At 40.7% G+C, this 16,630-nt stretch overlaps 1 protein-coding gene and 1 non-coding gene across 2 annotated transcripts in view; one reads left to right on the top strand and one right to left on the bottom strand.

Moving 5' to 3' along the window:
* The window catches only part of LOC119930838 (LIM domain containing preferred translocation partner in lipoma), a 728,061-nt gene that overhangs the window by 418,810 nt on the left and 292,621 nt on the right, over positions 1–16,630 (top strand).
* LOC119931004 lies at positions 12,785–12,922 on the bottom strand. Its single transcript, XR_005451874.1, has one exon. It is a non-coding gene; the product is annotated as a small nucleolar RNA SNORA7 (small nucleolar RNA).

The raw sequence follows: 16,630 nt of genomic DNA, 5'->3' as shown, positions 1-16,630 counted from the left end.
AGCGAGAATTAGAACCCAGGTCCTTCTGAGTCCCAGGCCATGTTCTGTCCACTAGGCCATGCTGCTTCTCACTAGGCCACTCTGCTTCTCACTTTCTTATGCACAAGAGAGTGCTAACGTGATTTCCCTTCCACGTCCATATAGAGAGGAGCATTTTTAAGCTGCCAAGAAGATTTCTGACTTAATAAGTCATTTTGTTGAATGCATTAATTTCTAATGATGTGATCTCTAGGGCATCTTAGTGACCTTCAATGATAGATCCATTCCCTGTTTTTGTTTATTCTCTGATGCCCTTCTTTCCATGTGACCACATGGAAGTATATGATGCGATGCCCTGATTTAGACTGTACAAGAGGGTATTGGGCATTTGTTTGGAGGACTGTGGTATAAATTAGTTTTTTGCACCTTTCTAGAGTGGAAATGGTGAGGAGAGAGTTGGGGGGGCGGGGGGGGGGGGAGGAGTGGCTACTTTTGGCCAGTGTCTAACTCTTTCCTTTAGAGATAGCCCATAAAACCTCATCAGTCTCCAGAAGCAACAGCCTCTGAAATTTATGCAAAGGCCTGGAATTCCAGGAATTTGCCCAAACAGCTGGGGAAAGTTATTCTGACTCTACCGAGGAATATGACTATAATTACCAAACAGAAATTGATCCCAAGTTATAACACCACCTCCCCATTCACCACCTCTCTCCTCACCACTCACATAACTCCACCCCACCCTTGAGCCTCACTAATTAATGGTGAAAAGAAGAAAAAAAAACCCAAAACAATAAAGACCCTGACTTTCTAATGGCCCACTAGAAACTAAGCTTTTCTAGTGAGCTATTTACATAATCAGATCAAGTGGTACTTTATATTGAAATAGGGGAAGCCCCAGTAAAAGTCCCTTCTCTTCACCACAGACTTTGTCCATCGATCTTGCCATCTCTTTCTCTTTTTTGCTTTTCAGTCGCTTTCCCCATATTCTCTCTCTCTCTCTCTCTCTCTCTCTCTCTCTCTCTCTCTCTCTCTCTCTCTCTCTCTCTCTCTCTCTCTCTCTCTCTCATTGTCTGAATGTACAGTCACACAGTTTGAGTGAAGAAAAAGGCACAGCAATTTTTTTGGCTTCGTCTAAGAAGAATTTCAACTCATTTTTTTGGCCCAGATTAAGATGTGACTAGGAATGAAAACATCATAAATTCCCCTTTTATTAAAATAGATCATGCTTTTGATTGAGAAAACAAAACACATTAAGCTATCTTCATATATCAGTTTCAAGAACTTTTGATTATAAGTAGCTGTCATGCATTCATGGAGAGCTACTTGGGATTTCTATCAAACTTTTGGGGGATTTTTGACAGTTTTCATGCATTGAAAGTTCACAATATTTAAAAGGAAAATTTTACCCATTTTATTAGATCTTTTACCTAGAGCTGAGTCATAGATGAGAGAATTTGTAGGCGTCTTAACAGCAGAAAGAGAAATACTGTCATTTTACACTTGCAGACTGTTATGCTTTCCAGAAAACTTTTTTCCGTAGGTTGTGAAAGTGATTAATCTGCTGTTAAAAACTGACAAAGAAGATTCTCCGTCAAAAAAGGAGAGAGAAATGATCATTAGGGATTTTTTGAAGAATATTTCCAGTTGTGGAAGATCAAAAACTAGATTTTGGAGAACGATTTTTATGAAAATTTTGCCGTGACTTTAAAAGGTCACAGAACATGGGTCAGTTAAGTTGCACTTTTTTCATTTTCTATTCTAGTATGTCCTATCCCTCTGCTCCCTTGAGCTACAGTGTATTTTATATAGGCATTTCTAGCAACCCATTTTACCTTATTTTTCTTCTTAATGCTTAAGACAGTACATTGCTCTGCACACAGTAAGCACTCAATAAATATTATTGATCGATTAATTCAATGTTAGTAAATGTGGTTGTCAGTGTTCCTTCATCCTATTCATATTTTCTTAGCAGCTCTCTTCCTCTTTTCCTTGGACTCCCAGATTTCCTTTTCTGTTCATTACCCCCAGTTGAGCACCTCCTCATCTCCTCATTCATAGTCTCCTTCCAACAGTGTTTTGCCCTTTGACAGAAACTGCTTTGTGCAGTTGAAATGGAATATTGACTTTTGCTTCAAATGCCCCATGAGGTTTTAGAAATTACATTTTCCTTTAATTAATGTGGATATTGCTGGTGTTTAGGTAAAAGTGAGATTGAGGGCCTCAATACTTTCATTTGCAGGCAGGCATAGCTATGCCTCAGAGTCTGATCTTTTTTCTGACAAATCACACTTTGCAGCTGTACTTGTAAATTAAAAGAAAAAATTAACCTGGCTTAACCTAACTTTTTTACAATTCTACAGAGATGCCAGTGACTCATTTAGAGAATTCAGAATCCACAAAGGGTAGAATTACATTTTCAAAGCTTATTGAATGTGTTGCCTTTATATTTTAATGATTGGTGTTCATGATGAATTTTTACAGGTTGCAAAATTCATTGGCTTTACTTTCTCCTTCTTTCTCCCTTACTACTAATTTGCTCTCTTCCCTCCCCTTCCTTTTCCTCCTTATTGTGATGCCAGATTTCTTTCCTTGGCTGCTAACATTGTAATTTCTTCAGGATAGGGGAAAGGGCGAATAACAGATTTTTGCACCAACGCCCAGTGCTGGCTTCAGACATTTTGGTTGCTCTGAGGTAGGGAAAAAATTGCCACTCCCTTGAATCATAATGATGCCATTTGGTCTTGCTGCATCAGTATACCTTGTAACATAATGACATCATACAGATGTCCATTCTTACTCCTGAACCTGGAGTATTTCTTTGGAAGAGACCCTGTTTTCTTCCCTGTCCCCTCTTCTTCCCCCAGTCTCCTCCACTAGTGCCCCTGGTAAAAATTGATCAAAATGAAATGAAAATGACTGTTTTTGACTGAGTGAGATTGAAAACTGGATTTTGAATCATCCTTTAATTTCTAGCATTTGGAGAAACACACACACACACACGCACGCACACACACACACACACACACACGATAGAGCCACTAGGCTAAAGATTGATTTCTTCAAATCTGAACTTGAAAATGTCAAAATTAGTCCCCTGTACATTAATATGCATGCTTCATGAAAAAGTAAAACTGGAATACACTTGTTTATGCTTCAATTGCTGAGTTTATTTTTGTTCTTGTTGAGTTTGCATGTGAAACAGCATGTGTATAACTTGCAAAGAGAGCTCTGTTATTCGATATTATGATTATCATGGTTTTGCCTTTTTTTTTTACATTTTTTAGAAGTGCCAAAGTGTTTAGTCCAATCCAGTCTATATTTGCTGAGGATTATGCATTCTATTTCCTTTAGAGCAGGTAACAGCATTCTGGAGTGTCGAGATCTCGTCTGTTTTCACAATTTAGATAGGACAAGATAATTACTGTACTATATGAAGCAGTGGATTGCCACACATTCATTCTAGGTTTCAAAGCAACTCAAAATAAATTTTAAAGGCAAGGAGAAACCTTTGGCTTTTTGTTGAAATTAACTGTCTTAATTTTTGATGAACTCAAGACTTGTAAATTAGAATGGATGGTATGTGACATTTTTAAATGGAAAAGAGGGTGGAGAAATTATGGAGAAAATTCTGTCTCTTAACTAAATGCCATACCATCAGGGCATTGACCACGGAACAATGGTAATAAGATCTGATTGTGGTTTAGAGGGGGGATAGATCCCGCAGAGAGCAGTACAAGTGAAGAAAATTATGATTTGGTACTGAATAGGTCTCATTAGACCATCATTGAATAAGTTAAATTGATTTTTTGAAACTGTAAGTGTGGGAAACATAGCATTTTAAAGGGTAAACTAATAGATGGCATGAGCATGTATTGAGAAAGTTGATTTTAAAAGGAGTCAAAATAACAAGCCATTTCAATAATGTCCAGTTGCTTTTAGGAATGTCATTTCTATTCCAGAAAAAAGAGGGATGCACAGAACATTGAGTGCTAGAAGAGGGTGACATTTGTCTGTATATTACTTTTTTCCTTCATGTTTTTCACAAAATCTAATGACTCTCAAATTCTGCTGTAAAAAAAATGTTTTCTCTTTACCGAGGGATGGAACCTAGCTGTATGTTTCTGATGGTTATTTATCATCTTGTTGTTATACTATAACATCTGGAAAGCATGAGTGCCAAATGGTAAATTCTATCAACATCATGAGTCTTTAAATGGCACATTAGCAATAGAATTAATAATATGGACTTTGTTCATACAAGCTATAAGGAATTGCCATAATTTCCATCTAATGGCCTAATAAAAGGGTAGCATATTTTGAAAACATACTGCAGCAGGATGGTTATGTTCTCTGTCAATTTCTGAGTCTAAATCCTGTCTTCCCTGGGGTTTTCCTATCACTGTAGACAATGCCATCCTCCCTGCCTCACAAGCCCATAACCTTGGCATTTTCCTTGACTCATGTCTCATTTAACCCACATGTTCAATCTTTCACCAAATCCTGTCAGTTCAACCTTCACAGCATTGCTAAAGTCTGTCCATCCTTCTCCATCCAAACTGTTACTGTGCTGATCCAAGCACTTATATCCAGCCTTGACTATTGCATCAGTGTCCTCACTGACTTCTCTCCCACCTCTCCCCTATCCAGTCCATACTTCACTCTGCTGGCCATATGGTTGTTTTTTTTTTTTTTCTGGGAAACCATTCTGTCCATATCTACCCACTTTTCAAAAACCTCCAATGGTTGCCCATCCACTCCACCTCAAACAGAAACTGATTACAGTCAACTTTAACTCATTCAGTTCTCTCCCTCCTACCTTACATCCCTGCTCTCCTACTAAAACCCAAACTGCGCACTCTGTTCCTCTAACGTCCACCTACTCTCTGTACTTCGATCTCACCTATCCCACTCCTGACCCTTTACCCACATCCTATTTTGGGCCTGGAATTCCCTCCTCCTTCATATCCACCCCTCTTCCCTAAAATTGTATCTTCCTTTATTAATCCCTTATTTCCTCAGTCTGCCCTCCCTTCTTCCTCAACTATTCACTTGACTGTGTGCCACATAAGCACTCTGATACTCACCCCAGCCCCATAGCACTTATGTACATATCCTTATATTTTACTATTTTCATTTTCTGTAACTTATTTCAGTGTCGTCAAAACCTTTCCGCCACACCCCCACCCCCTGACCACAGTAGAGACTATAATGTTCTGGCAGTCAAGGATCATGTCTACCTTTTCTAGGGAAGTCATCTTTAGGGCTTAGATCTAGCAAGACCTCTTGTGAAATATAGGATCTAGGGTTTGTCCTAAGTAGGCATAGGGATTATTATGAGGAAAGTCCTTTTGAAGTTGGTGTGAGTGGCAGGATGAGTGTCCCATCCATCCCATATGTTTTAAAACAAGTCATTCAAAATTCTGTGGTCCTCCTGAGCAAATCAATCAATCGGTGGTATTGAGTATTTTCCCTGTTCAGAGTATTTTACTAAGCTTATGAAAGATTATCATACAACACAGAATTGGTAGACATGTTCCTTGCCCACAAGTAGCTAACAGTCCAGAGGGGAAGACACACATTAACATAAATTACAACTTTTTATTTTTTTGTATTTGTTAAATGCTTATTATGCACCAAGCACCGTAGTAGGCTCTGGGATAAATAAAAGATAACGAAGCTGGACACAGTCCATATCCCATGTGAGGCTCACATTCTTAACCCTCATTTTACAGATGAGGTAACTGAGGCACAGATGATGATGGCATTTATTAAGCGCTTACTATGTGCAAAGCACTGTTCTAAGTGCTGGGGAGGATACAAGGTGATCATGTTGTCCCACGGGGGGCTCACAGTCTTCACTCCCATTTTGCAGATGAGGGAACTGAGGCCCAGAGAAGTGAAGTGACTTGCCCAAAGTCACAGAGCTGACAATTGGCAGAGCTGGGATTTGAACCTATGACCTCTGACTCCAAAGCCCGGGCTCTTTCCACTGAGCCACGCTGCTTCTCCAGCAGAGAAACACAGAGAGACCAAGGTCACACAGGAGACAAGTGGCTGAGCTGGGATTAGAACCCAGGCCCTCTGACCACTAGAACCAAATGCTTTCCACTAGACTGTACTTCCCAAGTGCTTAGTACAGTGCTCTGCACACAGTAAGCACTCAATAAATACGATTGATTGATTAGACCATGTGGTACATACTGCTCTGGGGCCAAGGGTGGCATGAGTATCAAGAAGCAGCATGGCCTAGTGGAAAAAGCATGGTCCTGGGAGCCAGGGGACTTGGGTTCTAATTGGGGCTCTGCCAGCTACCTGCTGTGTGACCTTGGGCAAGTCACTTAACTTCTCTGTGCCTCAAATTTTCTCATCTGTAAAATGGGCGTTCAATACCTGTTCCACCTCATACTTAGATTGTGAGACCCAAGTGGGACAAGTGCTTAGAATAGTGTTTGGCACTTTGTAAATGCTATTGTTATTATTATGAGAAGCTGCTTGGTCTAGTGGAAAGAATATGGGCCAGGGAGTCACTTGCCTGCTGTGTGACCTTGGATAAGTCACTTAACTTCTGTGCTACATTTCTCTCCTCTGTAAAATGGGGATTAAGACTGTAAACCCTATGTGGAATATAGACTTTATCTTGGAATATGAACTTTATCTGCCCAGTTATCTTGTGTCTATCCCAGCACTTAGTACAGTGCCTGGCATATAGTAAACAACAATTAACAAATACCATAAAAAGTGCTTACAGGGTACAGATCCAAACTCATAAGAGATGCAGAAGGGAGAAGGAGTAGGGCAAATGAGGTCTTAGTTGGGGAAGGCCTCTTGGAGGAGATGTGATTTTAATAAGGCTCTGAAAGTGGGGAGAGTGGTTTCTGTTGGGAGAGGGAATTCCAGTCCAGAGGGAGGACATAGGCAAGGGGATGTCAGCAAGGTAGACAGATTTGAGGTACAGTGAGTAGGTTGACATTAGAGGAGCAAAGTGTACGAGCTGGATTGTAGTAGGAAATCAGTGTGGTGAGGTACGAGGTGGCTGGCTGACTGAGTGCTTTAAAGCTGATGGTAAAGAGTTTCAGTTTGATATGAAGGTGGATGGGCAATCACTGAGGAGTGAGGAGATGTGGACTGAACTTTTTTAGAAAAATGATCCAGGCAGCAGAAGGAAGAAAGGACTAGAGTGGGAAAAGATAAGAGGCAGGGAGGTTAGCGAGGAGACTGATGCAGTAATCGAGATGGGATATGGTAAGTGCTTGGATCAGCATATTAGCAGTTTAGATGGAGAAGAAAGGGAAAACTTTAGTAATGATTTGAAGGTGGAACCAACAGGATTTGGTAACATTGAATATATGGGTTGAATGAGAGAGATTAATTGAGGATAATGCTTGTGAGACAGGGAGGATAGTGGTGTTGTTTACAGTAATAGGAAAGACCAGGGGAGGATAGGGTTTGGGTGAGAAGATTAGGAATTTTGGACATGTTAAGTTTGAGGTGTTGGCAAATAAGGAGTGGTGTTCTAAAGGGAGGAAATGTGAGATTGCTGTGAAGCTGAAAGGTCAGGGCTGAAGAGGTGGACTTGGTGAACATTCACATAGAGATGGGAACTGAAGTTTTCATCGTCATCACCAAGGCATTTATTGAGCGCTTACTCTGTTCAGGGCACTGTTCTAAACAGTTGGGAGAGTACAATACAGCACAATTGGTATACAGAAGAAATGGAATTTCCCTGGAATTTCATTGCTGCTGATGGGAAGAATAAGACTCGAGTAAAGCGGGTTTATTGATCTTGAAGTCTTTTCCAGTGCCCACTGCAGTTGATCCAGTGGAAAGGCCCTGCCCGGCTCTGGGAATCAGGAGACCTGGGAATTAGTTCTGGCCCTACAAATCAGGAAATTCCCACTAGGCTCGCTCATTCATTCATTTATTCATTCATTCATTCATTCATATTTATTAAGCACTTACTTTGTGCAGAGCACTATATCAAGTGCTTGGGAAAGTACCATACAACAATAACTCATGACATTTCCTGTATATATGTATATATGTTTGTACATATTTATTACTCTATTTTACTTGTACATATCTATTCTATTTATTTTATTTTGTTAGTATGTTTGGTTTTGTTCTCTGTCTCCCCCTTATAGACTGCGAGCCCACTGTTGGGTAGGGACTGTCCCTATATGTTGCCAACTTGTACTTCCCAAGCGCTTAGTACAGTGCTCTGCACACAGTAAGCGCTCAATAAATGTGATTGATTGATTGATTGATTGATTTCCTGCCCAAAATGAGCTCACAGTCTAGAGGGGAGGGAGACAGATATAAATACAAATAAATAAAATTACAGATTTATACATAAGTGCTGTGGGGCTGGCAGGAGGGTGGGAAGGACAAAGGGAGCAAATCAGGGTGATGCAGAAGGAAATGGGAGATGAGGAAAAGTGGGGTTTAGCCTGGGAAGGCCTCTTGGAGGAGATGTGCCTTCAATAAGGCTTTGAAGGCAGGGGAGAGTAATTGTTATTGGATTTGAGGAAGGAGGGCATTCCAGACTAGAGGCAGGAATGTGGGCCAGAAGTCGGCGATGAAACAGGCGAGCTCGAGGCATAGTGAGAATGCTAGCACTAGAGGAGTAAAATATCATGCTGTGCCATCAGCAGTGAGGTTTTCTGACCCAAGATCTATCTATAATATTAATAAGAAGCAGCGTGGCTCAGTGGAAAGAGCCCGGGCTTTGGAGTCAGAGGTCATGGGTTCAAATCCCGGCTCCGCCAATTGTCAGCTGTGTGACCTTGGGCAAGTCACTTGACTTCTCTGGGCCTCAGTTAGCTCATCTGTAAAATGGGGATTAAGACTGTGAGCCACCCCGTGGGACAACTTGATGACCTTGTAACCTCCCCAGTGCTTAGAACAGTGCTGTGCACATAGTAAGCGCTTAATAAATGCCCTCATTATTATTACTTGTTAAGTGCTTACTATATGCCAAGCACTGCTCTATACGCTGGAGTAGATACAAGTTAATCAGGTTAGATACAGCGAGGACAGGGTTGTTAGATACAGTTAGGACAGGGACTCCCACTCTTAATCTCCACTTTACAGATGAGGTAACTGAGTCCCAGAGAAGTGAAGTCACTTGCCCAAAGTCACACAGCAGACATGTGGTGGAGCCAGGATTAGAACCAAAGTCCTTCTGACTCCCAGTCTCGTGCTGTATCCACTAAGCCACACAGGGTGTTTCGTAAGATGAACAAGCCCAGGAGGATTCTTGATCAATAGCTGGCTAGCGAGGGGAGTGAAGACTTGCAGGAGCTACTGAAGCAACCGACTGCTGGATTATAGTACAAAGCACAGAAATGACTGTCCTTGGGCACTGCACTTTGAAGTCAGTGGTCATGGGTTCAAATTCCGACCCCTCCAGTTGTCAGCTGTGAGATTTTGGGCAAGTCACTTAACTTCTGTGTGCCTCGGTTCCCTCATCTGTAAAATGGGGATTGACTGTGAGCCCCCCGTGGGACAACCTGATCACCTTGTAACCTCCCCAGCGATTAGAACAGTGCTTTGTACATAGTAAGCGCTTAATAAATGCCATTATTATTATTATTATAACCTTCACAGTGGGAACATGATTGGCAGGAATGAGAGAGTGTCAGTGACGCTGTGCACACCACTACCCTTGTAATCAATTCCTCCACACAAGTTATCTTTCTCCCTAAATCGTAAGACCAAGGTTCATCTGTTGTTCTTGGTGTGAGACCCTGTCCTGAACATTTTTTTTATTTGTCCAAGCAAGGCTACTCTGAATAGTTTGAACTAAGGCCAGTTTGAATTGAAAGTCAGTCAATTCATTGATTAAAGCCCTTGAGGTCAAAAAGAAAACCCTAGGATTATGTGACAGCTGAACAAAATTGAATAATTTCTTGTCTGAGGGAACATTGTTTTGTTCGGTATTTCAAAACTCTCAACTCTCTAAAGAAGCTCCAGTCCCAATTATTTCAGGTAATTGTCCTTCTACACCACTGTCATAATTGTGACCATGATTATGTAGTGTTTGATCAGGCTGCTGGGATTAAATTTTCCCTAAGTTTTTTTTTTAATTTTAGACTTTACAACAGATAAATTAAAAATTATACTGCAGATGGAGAAAGCTGGCACAAGGCCTTAAAATACTTTTATTAACTTTTAAACTGAGATCATATGTGGATACAAAAATGGTTTATACAGCTATGATAACATAGAGCTGTTTCATAAAGTAACACATTTCACAGCAGTGAACAGCCTTTCTAAGGACTGTTGTTTAAAAATGTCCCGATTTGTTTGGAAATTGTTTGACATTAGACCTGTCTGTATCATAAGTGTTAAATAACCACCTTCATATAGAAATTAATTAGTACCTTCACATCGTATGCTTCCCAGAACTCCAGTGAATGCTCTTGTGTCCTAACTTTCTGTGGGTCTTAATGCTGTTAATTTTGAATCTCACCCAAATTAAAGGTTGATGATACTGGCACTCCCTCTTTTGAACTTTACTTAGCTAGTACATGTTCACAAGATGAGATTCTCTACAGATAGACCTCCTGAGCTGCTAGCTCTGGCAGCTAGAAAATATATGAAGAAGGTATTAAAAATATAGAAAGATCACAAAAATGTAATTGCAGAAAATTGAGGAAATATATAGGGTCCCCTTCTTGAGTTTTCCTTCTTCCTCCTTTTTGCTCTCAAAATGGCTCTCTGAGCCTGAAAATATAATTTAATTGCACAGCAATCCCCAAATCCTTGCTCAGTTAAAACAAAATGCCATACTACCTGGACTTGCTGAGTGTGAAAATGGAGATAAGCATATTTCGATAGATGTATAAATTGCATGTGCATGCTTATTAAAACTTATAAAGTTTCTCTGCTCATTAGCTGCCTATGTACGTAGCTTATTTTTACACGCTTGTGGGGTATATTATTAGTCACTTTATCATGTAATTTAATTATTACTTTTTAGGATCAAGTTAACACACTATATTTTATTACCTACAAAAGGCATGGTGCAATGCCATTTCTTTATTGTATAAAGCTGAGTCCACAAGATGGTGTAATTATGAACATTTATATGAATTTACTGAGTTCTGAAACAATGAAAGTCATAATTTGCATTCACTTTCCCAAAACTGTTGATTGTTCTGGGGATTTTTGAGTCTCAATTCATAAGCCATTTGTAAGATAAAGCTATTCAAAGTATACTCTGTTATCATTATTATTATTATGCTTGTAAGTACTAACCATATGCAAAACACTATTCTAAGTGCTGCGATAGGTACAAATTAATCAGACTGTCCTCAGTCCTTGTTCCACTTGGGGCTCACTTTTCTAAGAAGGAGGGAAAATGGGCATTAATTCTGCAGCTTACACGTGAGGAAACTGAGGTACAGAGAAGTTAAGTGACTTACCCAAGGTCACACAGCAGGCTAATGACAGAGCTAAGATTAGAAGCCAGTCCTCTAACTCTCAGGCCTGTGCTCTTTCCACTAGGCCATACAGCTTCTCATTAAATTATTAGTAAAAATAGGTGCCTGTTTCTTGTCCCTGACTTTCCCATCTCTGTTGACAGCACTACCATCCTTCCCGTCTCACAAGCCCGCAACCTTGGTGTCATCCTCGACTCCGCTCTCTCGTTCACCCCTCACATCCAAGCCGTCACCAAAACCTGCCGGTCTCAGCTCCACAACATTGCCAAGATCCGCCCTTTCCTCTCCATCCAAACTGCTACCCTGCTCATTCAAGCTCTCATCCTGTCCCGTCTGGACTACTGCACCAGCCTTCTCTCTGATCTCCCATCCTCGTGTCTCTCTCCACTTCAATCCATACTTCATGCTGCTGCCCAGATTATCTTTGTCCAGAAACGCTCTGGGCATATTACTCCCCTCCTCAAAAATCTCCAGTGGCTACCAATCAATCTGCGCATCAGGCAGAAACTCCTCACCCTGGGCTTCAAGGCTGTCCATCACCTCGCCCCCTCCTACCTCACCTCCCTTCTCTCCTTCTACTGCCCAGCCCGCAACCTCCGCTCCTCCACCGCTAATCTCCTCACTGTACCTCGTTCTCGCCTGTCCCGCCGTCGACCCCCGGCCCACGTCATCCCCCGGGGCCTGGAATGCCCTCCCTCTGCCCCTCCGCCAAGCTAGCTCTCTTCCTCCCTTCAAGGCCCTGCTGAGAGCTCACCTCCTCCAGGAGGCCTTCCCAGACTGAGCCCCTTCCTTCCTCTCCCCCTCGTCCCCCTCTCTATCCCCCCATCTTACCTCCTTCCCTTCCCCACAGCACCTGTATATATGTATATATGGTTGTACATATTTATTACTCTATTTATTTATTTATTTATTTATTTTACTTGTACATTCCTATCCTATTTATTTTATTTTGTTGGTATGTTTGGTTCTGTTCTCTGTCTCCCCCTTTTAGACTGTGAGCCCACTGTTGGGTAGGGACTGTCTCTATGTGTTGCCAATTTGTACTTCCCAAGCGCTTAGTACAGTGCTCTGCACATAGTAAGCGCTCAATAAATGCGATTGATTGATTGATTGATTGTCCAACTTACTCCCCTTGTCTTGTCTTATGCCGTTGAGTCGTTTCTGACCCATAGCAACGCCATGGACACATCTCTCCCAGAACGCCCTGCTATCCATCTGCAATCGTTCTGGTAGTGTATCCGTAGAGTTTTCTTGGTAAAAATATGGAAGTGGTTTACCATTGCCTCCTTCCGTGCAGTAAACTTGAGTCTCTGCCTTCAACTCTCTCCCATGCCGCTGTTGCCCAGCATGGGTGAGTTTTGACTTGTAGCAGATTGCCTTCCACTCACTAGCCACTGGCCAAGCTAGGAATGGAATGGGTAGGCCTCTGCTTGACTCTCCCTCCCTTAGTGGAGACTGGTAGAGTACTGGAAACTCTCCAGGTGTGACCCTGAGAGGGAAAATTTACTCCCCACTTGCATTAATTGTATTATTTATCAAGGATAAAAAAGGCAATTTAATCTATTTTACTTTGCTCTTTAATTGCCTATGACATACCTTTCTTGAAAGTCAGATGAGTGGGGAAGTAGTCTGAGAATCAGGAGACCCTGTCCTAGTCCCAGCTCTGCCACTGGACTATGTAATGTTAGTAATTATATTTATGAAGCAGTTTCTGTGTGCAGAACACTGTACTAAGTGCTGGGAAAAAGTACACAGATGAGTTAGGTTCAGTACCTGGTTTGTAATCTTAAAAGGTGGGGAAGGGTTTGGTGCCAGGCACAATAGGAAAGATGAAATAATAAAAACAGAAATCAACATAAAATTCAAAGTTCAGAGTTCAGTAAGTCTACTGGTAAATGGGATGTGTTGGGGCCTTTTCTTTGTGTCTTAGTTTACTCATCTGTGAAATAGGCATCATCATCATAATAAATGATAACAGTGTTAACCTCAGAAGAATATTGTGATGACAAAATGAGATGTGTCCTAAGAGTGCTTTGGAAAATGAAAACATGTTATTTGTTTAAGGAATTACTATTAGTTTTACTACTAGAGTACATTAAGGTTGCGCAATATAGTTGAATCACTGTAGGTTGGTGGTTAGTCTACCATGGTGAATTTATGGACTATTCCTTTTCATTGAAATAAATCTGGAACTAAACAAGTTGTGTCTTTTGGCTGTTTACCAAAACTAAAAGTATTCAAGCCAAAAGAGAACTTTTTTCTTTTTTGTAAAGTATCACTGCACCTCATTCTGTTAATAATAAGTAGCAGATCTCAGACTTTGGTTCCCTATTAAGAAATCTCACCAATCTGCTATTCCATTTGAAATGCCCTGGCTCAGCCTAGTAGAAAAAAAATGTTGAGTAGTTTTGAACATGTGGGCACTGCCCATGTGTAGTAACACATCCTTATTTTAGTATTCCCTCACACTGCCAAGCTTTTTGTCTCTCTGAGTTTAATTGGGTGCTACAGTAACCTGGTAGTCTTTTTAAAGCTAATTCTTTGAAATTCAAACTTGGTTCCTTTCAACCAGCATATGGTTTCTTGGTTTGTGTCAAATCATTCATGGTATAAACATGATGTGGTGTCCCTCATCATCCTTGGAACAGTGCTTTACCCAGTCGGCTTTAGATGGCTGATGAACAAAGCTGTGCAACCCAAGAGAAATGGGTCTTGAAGGCAGTAGCTTGAAGTGGGATTTTTCATTTTTTCTTTCTTCTTTTTTTTTTATGGTCAATGTTTTGAAACCTCCATTTCAGCTTCCCAAGAGGCTAAAGCTGCAGGGAAAGACAAATGATCATTTCATCATACTCTCCAACCAAGGTGAATTCAGTCAGAATGGCAGTGCTCTTCAGTCGGTCAATCAATCGATAGTGGTATTTATTGAGTCATTATGTGTAAAGTGCTGTACCAAGTCCTTGGAAGAGTACAGTGCAGTAGAGTCAGTAGTTATAACCTCTGCCTGAAAGGAACTTACAGTTTTTGAAGGGGAGACACATTAAGCAAATTACAGATAGAAGACATGATAGAATATAAGAATATGTAAGTGCTGTGGGGATGGGAGGTGGAATGAGTATCAAAGTGCTTAAGACATTCATACCTAAGAGCATGTCAACTCATAGGTTTGGTGAATAGGGTGGGAAAATGAGGGGTTAATCAAGGAAGGAGATATCATTTTAGTAGTGCTTTCCCCTTCCCTCACTCTGATTTTGTGGCTGTCAGTACCTTGTGAGAGTTCGTCAAAACTTGCTCAGCAATCCAGGAGTCTTTCAGGCTCCTAGTAATGACAGGACATGAGGGTTGTGACTCAGGGGATTTCTGGAGTTTTTCACCTGGTTTGAATAAGCCCATGGTCATCAGCTGTATTTGTAGCTCATGACTTCCCTATCATCTGGTGAACTAACCCCATGTTTCAGTTCTTCCTGGAGTCATGGGAATAGTGTAGTCCTAACTTTGATACCGGACAGCACATGTTAATATCGAGGAGCTGGAATTCTACTTATTCTCCTGTATTGGATAGCGTTGAATCGTCTCACTCTCTAAGTTCGCCCTCCAAGTGTACCAGTCATAATTCTCCTGCCTCAAAATTTGTTGTTCACACTGTGTGCCCAGCCTGGAATTCCCACCACGTCCACAAAATCTGCCAGTTTTCAGCACTCCCCATCCAGAAATCCTGCCTCATCTGAGGAGTCTAAATTCCCAACTCTCCAAATCATGTTTCAACCAAGTAGTGTTCCTATCACATCCCTCAACTCTCAATTATATATGTAGATTTAATTGTACATTCAATAATTCTGATCTTCCATCTTGGGATTTTCTCTCAATTTCTTCATCCTGCTAATTCTGCTCCCACTCTTTGTCAATAATTTTGTATGTTTGTTGATTTGTAAGCTTCTTTTGGGAAGGAAATGTGTGTTTTGCTTCTGCTGAATGTTCCCAAGTGCTTAATAATGTGGTGGTCTTAGTAAGCGCTCATTAAATTCCATTATTCCTCATCCTCCTCCTTTCCATCCTCCTCTTCCTCTTCACCCTTCTCCCCCTGCCCCTCCTCCCCTAGGATGCCAGAGTGCTAGGTTTCAAGCATACTTTACCTTATTTATCATCATAAAAAGGTATGCTTTGGGTCTGTGATACTGTGCTAGACATTGTAAAAAGCAAGATAAATATGCACCCATCTTTCATGGAGTTTGCTTTCTATTAGACTGTAAGCTTGTTATGGGCAGGGAATGTGTCTACCAAATCTTTTGTATTCAACTCTCCCAATTTTCTGCACACAGTAAATGCTCATATAAATATCAATCAATCTGTCATCACTTCCATTGCTCTGTACAGTTCAAGTAAGGGGAGTTGATACATTGAGCACTTTGCTTTCCCTTCTGAACTTCCAAATTATCTATTTCTTTATCAAATAAAATTTTCTTTTCTTTTCCTAAACTACTTAAGCATTAATGAACCTGGCAGTCCTTTCTTATTCTGTGTTTCTAAGTGAAACTTGTGATCAATCATTACCAGGTTAGGGTTTGCCATTTGTCAGCAGGCAGTTATTTAGCATTTTACCCAATTTGATACAATTTTTACCACTCCTTCCTGGATCATATTTTGAAACTCGGAGTGAAATCCCCAAGGTCCAGAATTTTGGTAATTTTTTTGTTTGGTTTTGTTTTGCTTTGCTTTGTTTTGTTTGTGAGAGTGGACTTAAGCCAATATACAGATCCATCTCAATTCTGCCTAGGTCAACTTAGGACTAATGAGCATGCTTTTAGGCTCAATTATTAGTGTTTATTGTCATCAGTATTATCACATTTTGGAGCTACCCATAAAGTACGGACATTTTTCAATGCACTGTGAACATATATTTACTCCTAAGGGGATTCTCTCTTCTTCCCACTCTGTAAAAGTCCTGGAGTCTTTTTGGGCATCCAGTACTTTGGATTAGTTTAGCTCGTTTCTTATGTAAATATTATTATCATGCTCCAATATAGAGCCCTTCCCGCAAAACAAAATTCCAGTAATAAATTTTTGAAGTGGCAGTGGAGCCTGATACCTTAAAGTTAGCAAGTTGGCTGTTACACCACTACACATATCAACAACTAGCAATGTGGCCAATCAATCAGTGATATTTACTGAATATTTTCTGAGTACAAAATGTTTTATTAAGAATTCGGGAG

The sequence above is a fragment of the Tachyglossus aculeatus genome, chromosome 7 (genome assembly GCF_015852505.1).
Source record: "Tachyglossus aculeatus isolate mTacAcu1 chromosome 7, mTacAcu1.pri, whole genome shotgun sequence".
Taxonomy (NCBI): Eukaryota; Metazoa; Chordata; class Mammalia; order Monotremata; family Tachyglossidae; genus Tachyglossus; species Tachyglossus aculeatus.
This window is presented reverse-complemented; position numbering and strand designations above follow the sequence as displayed.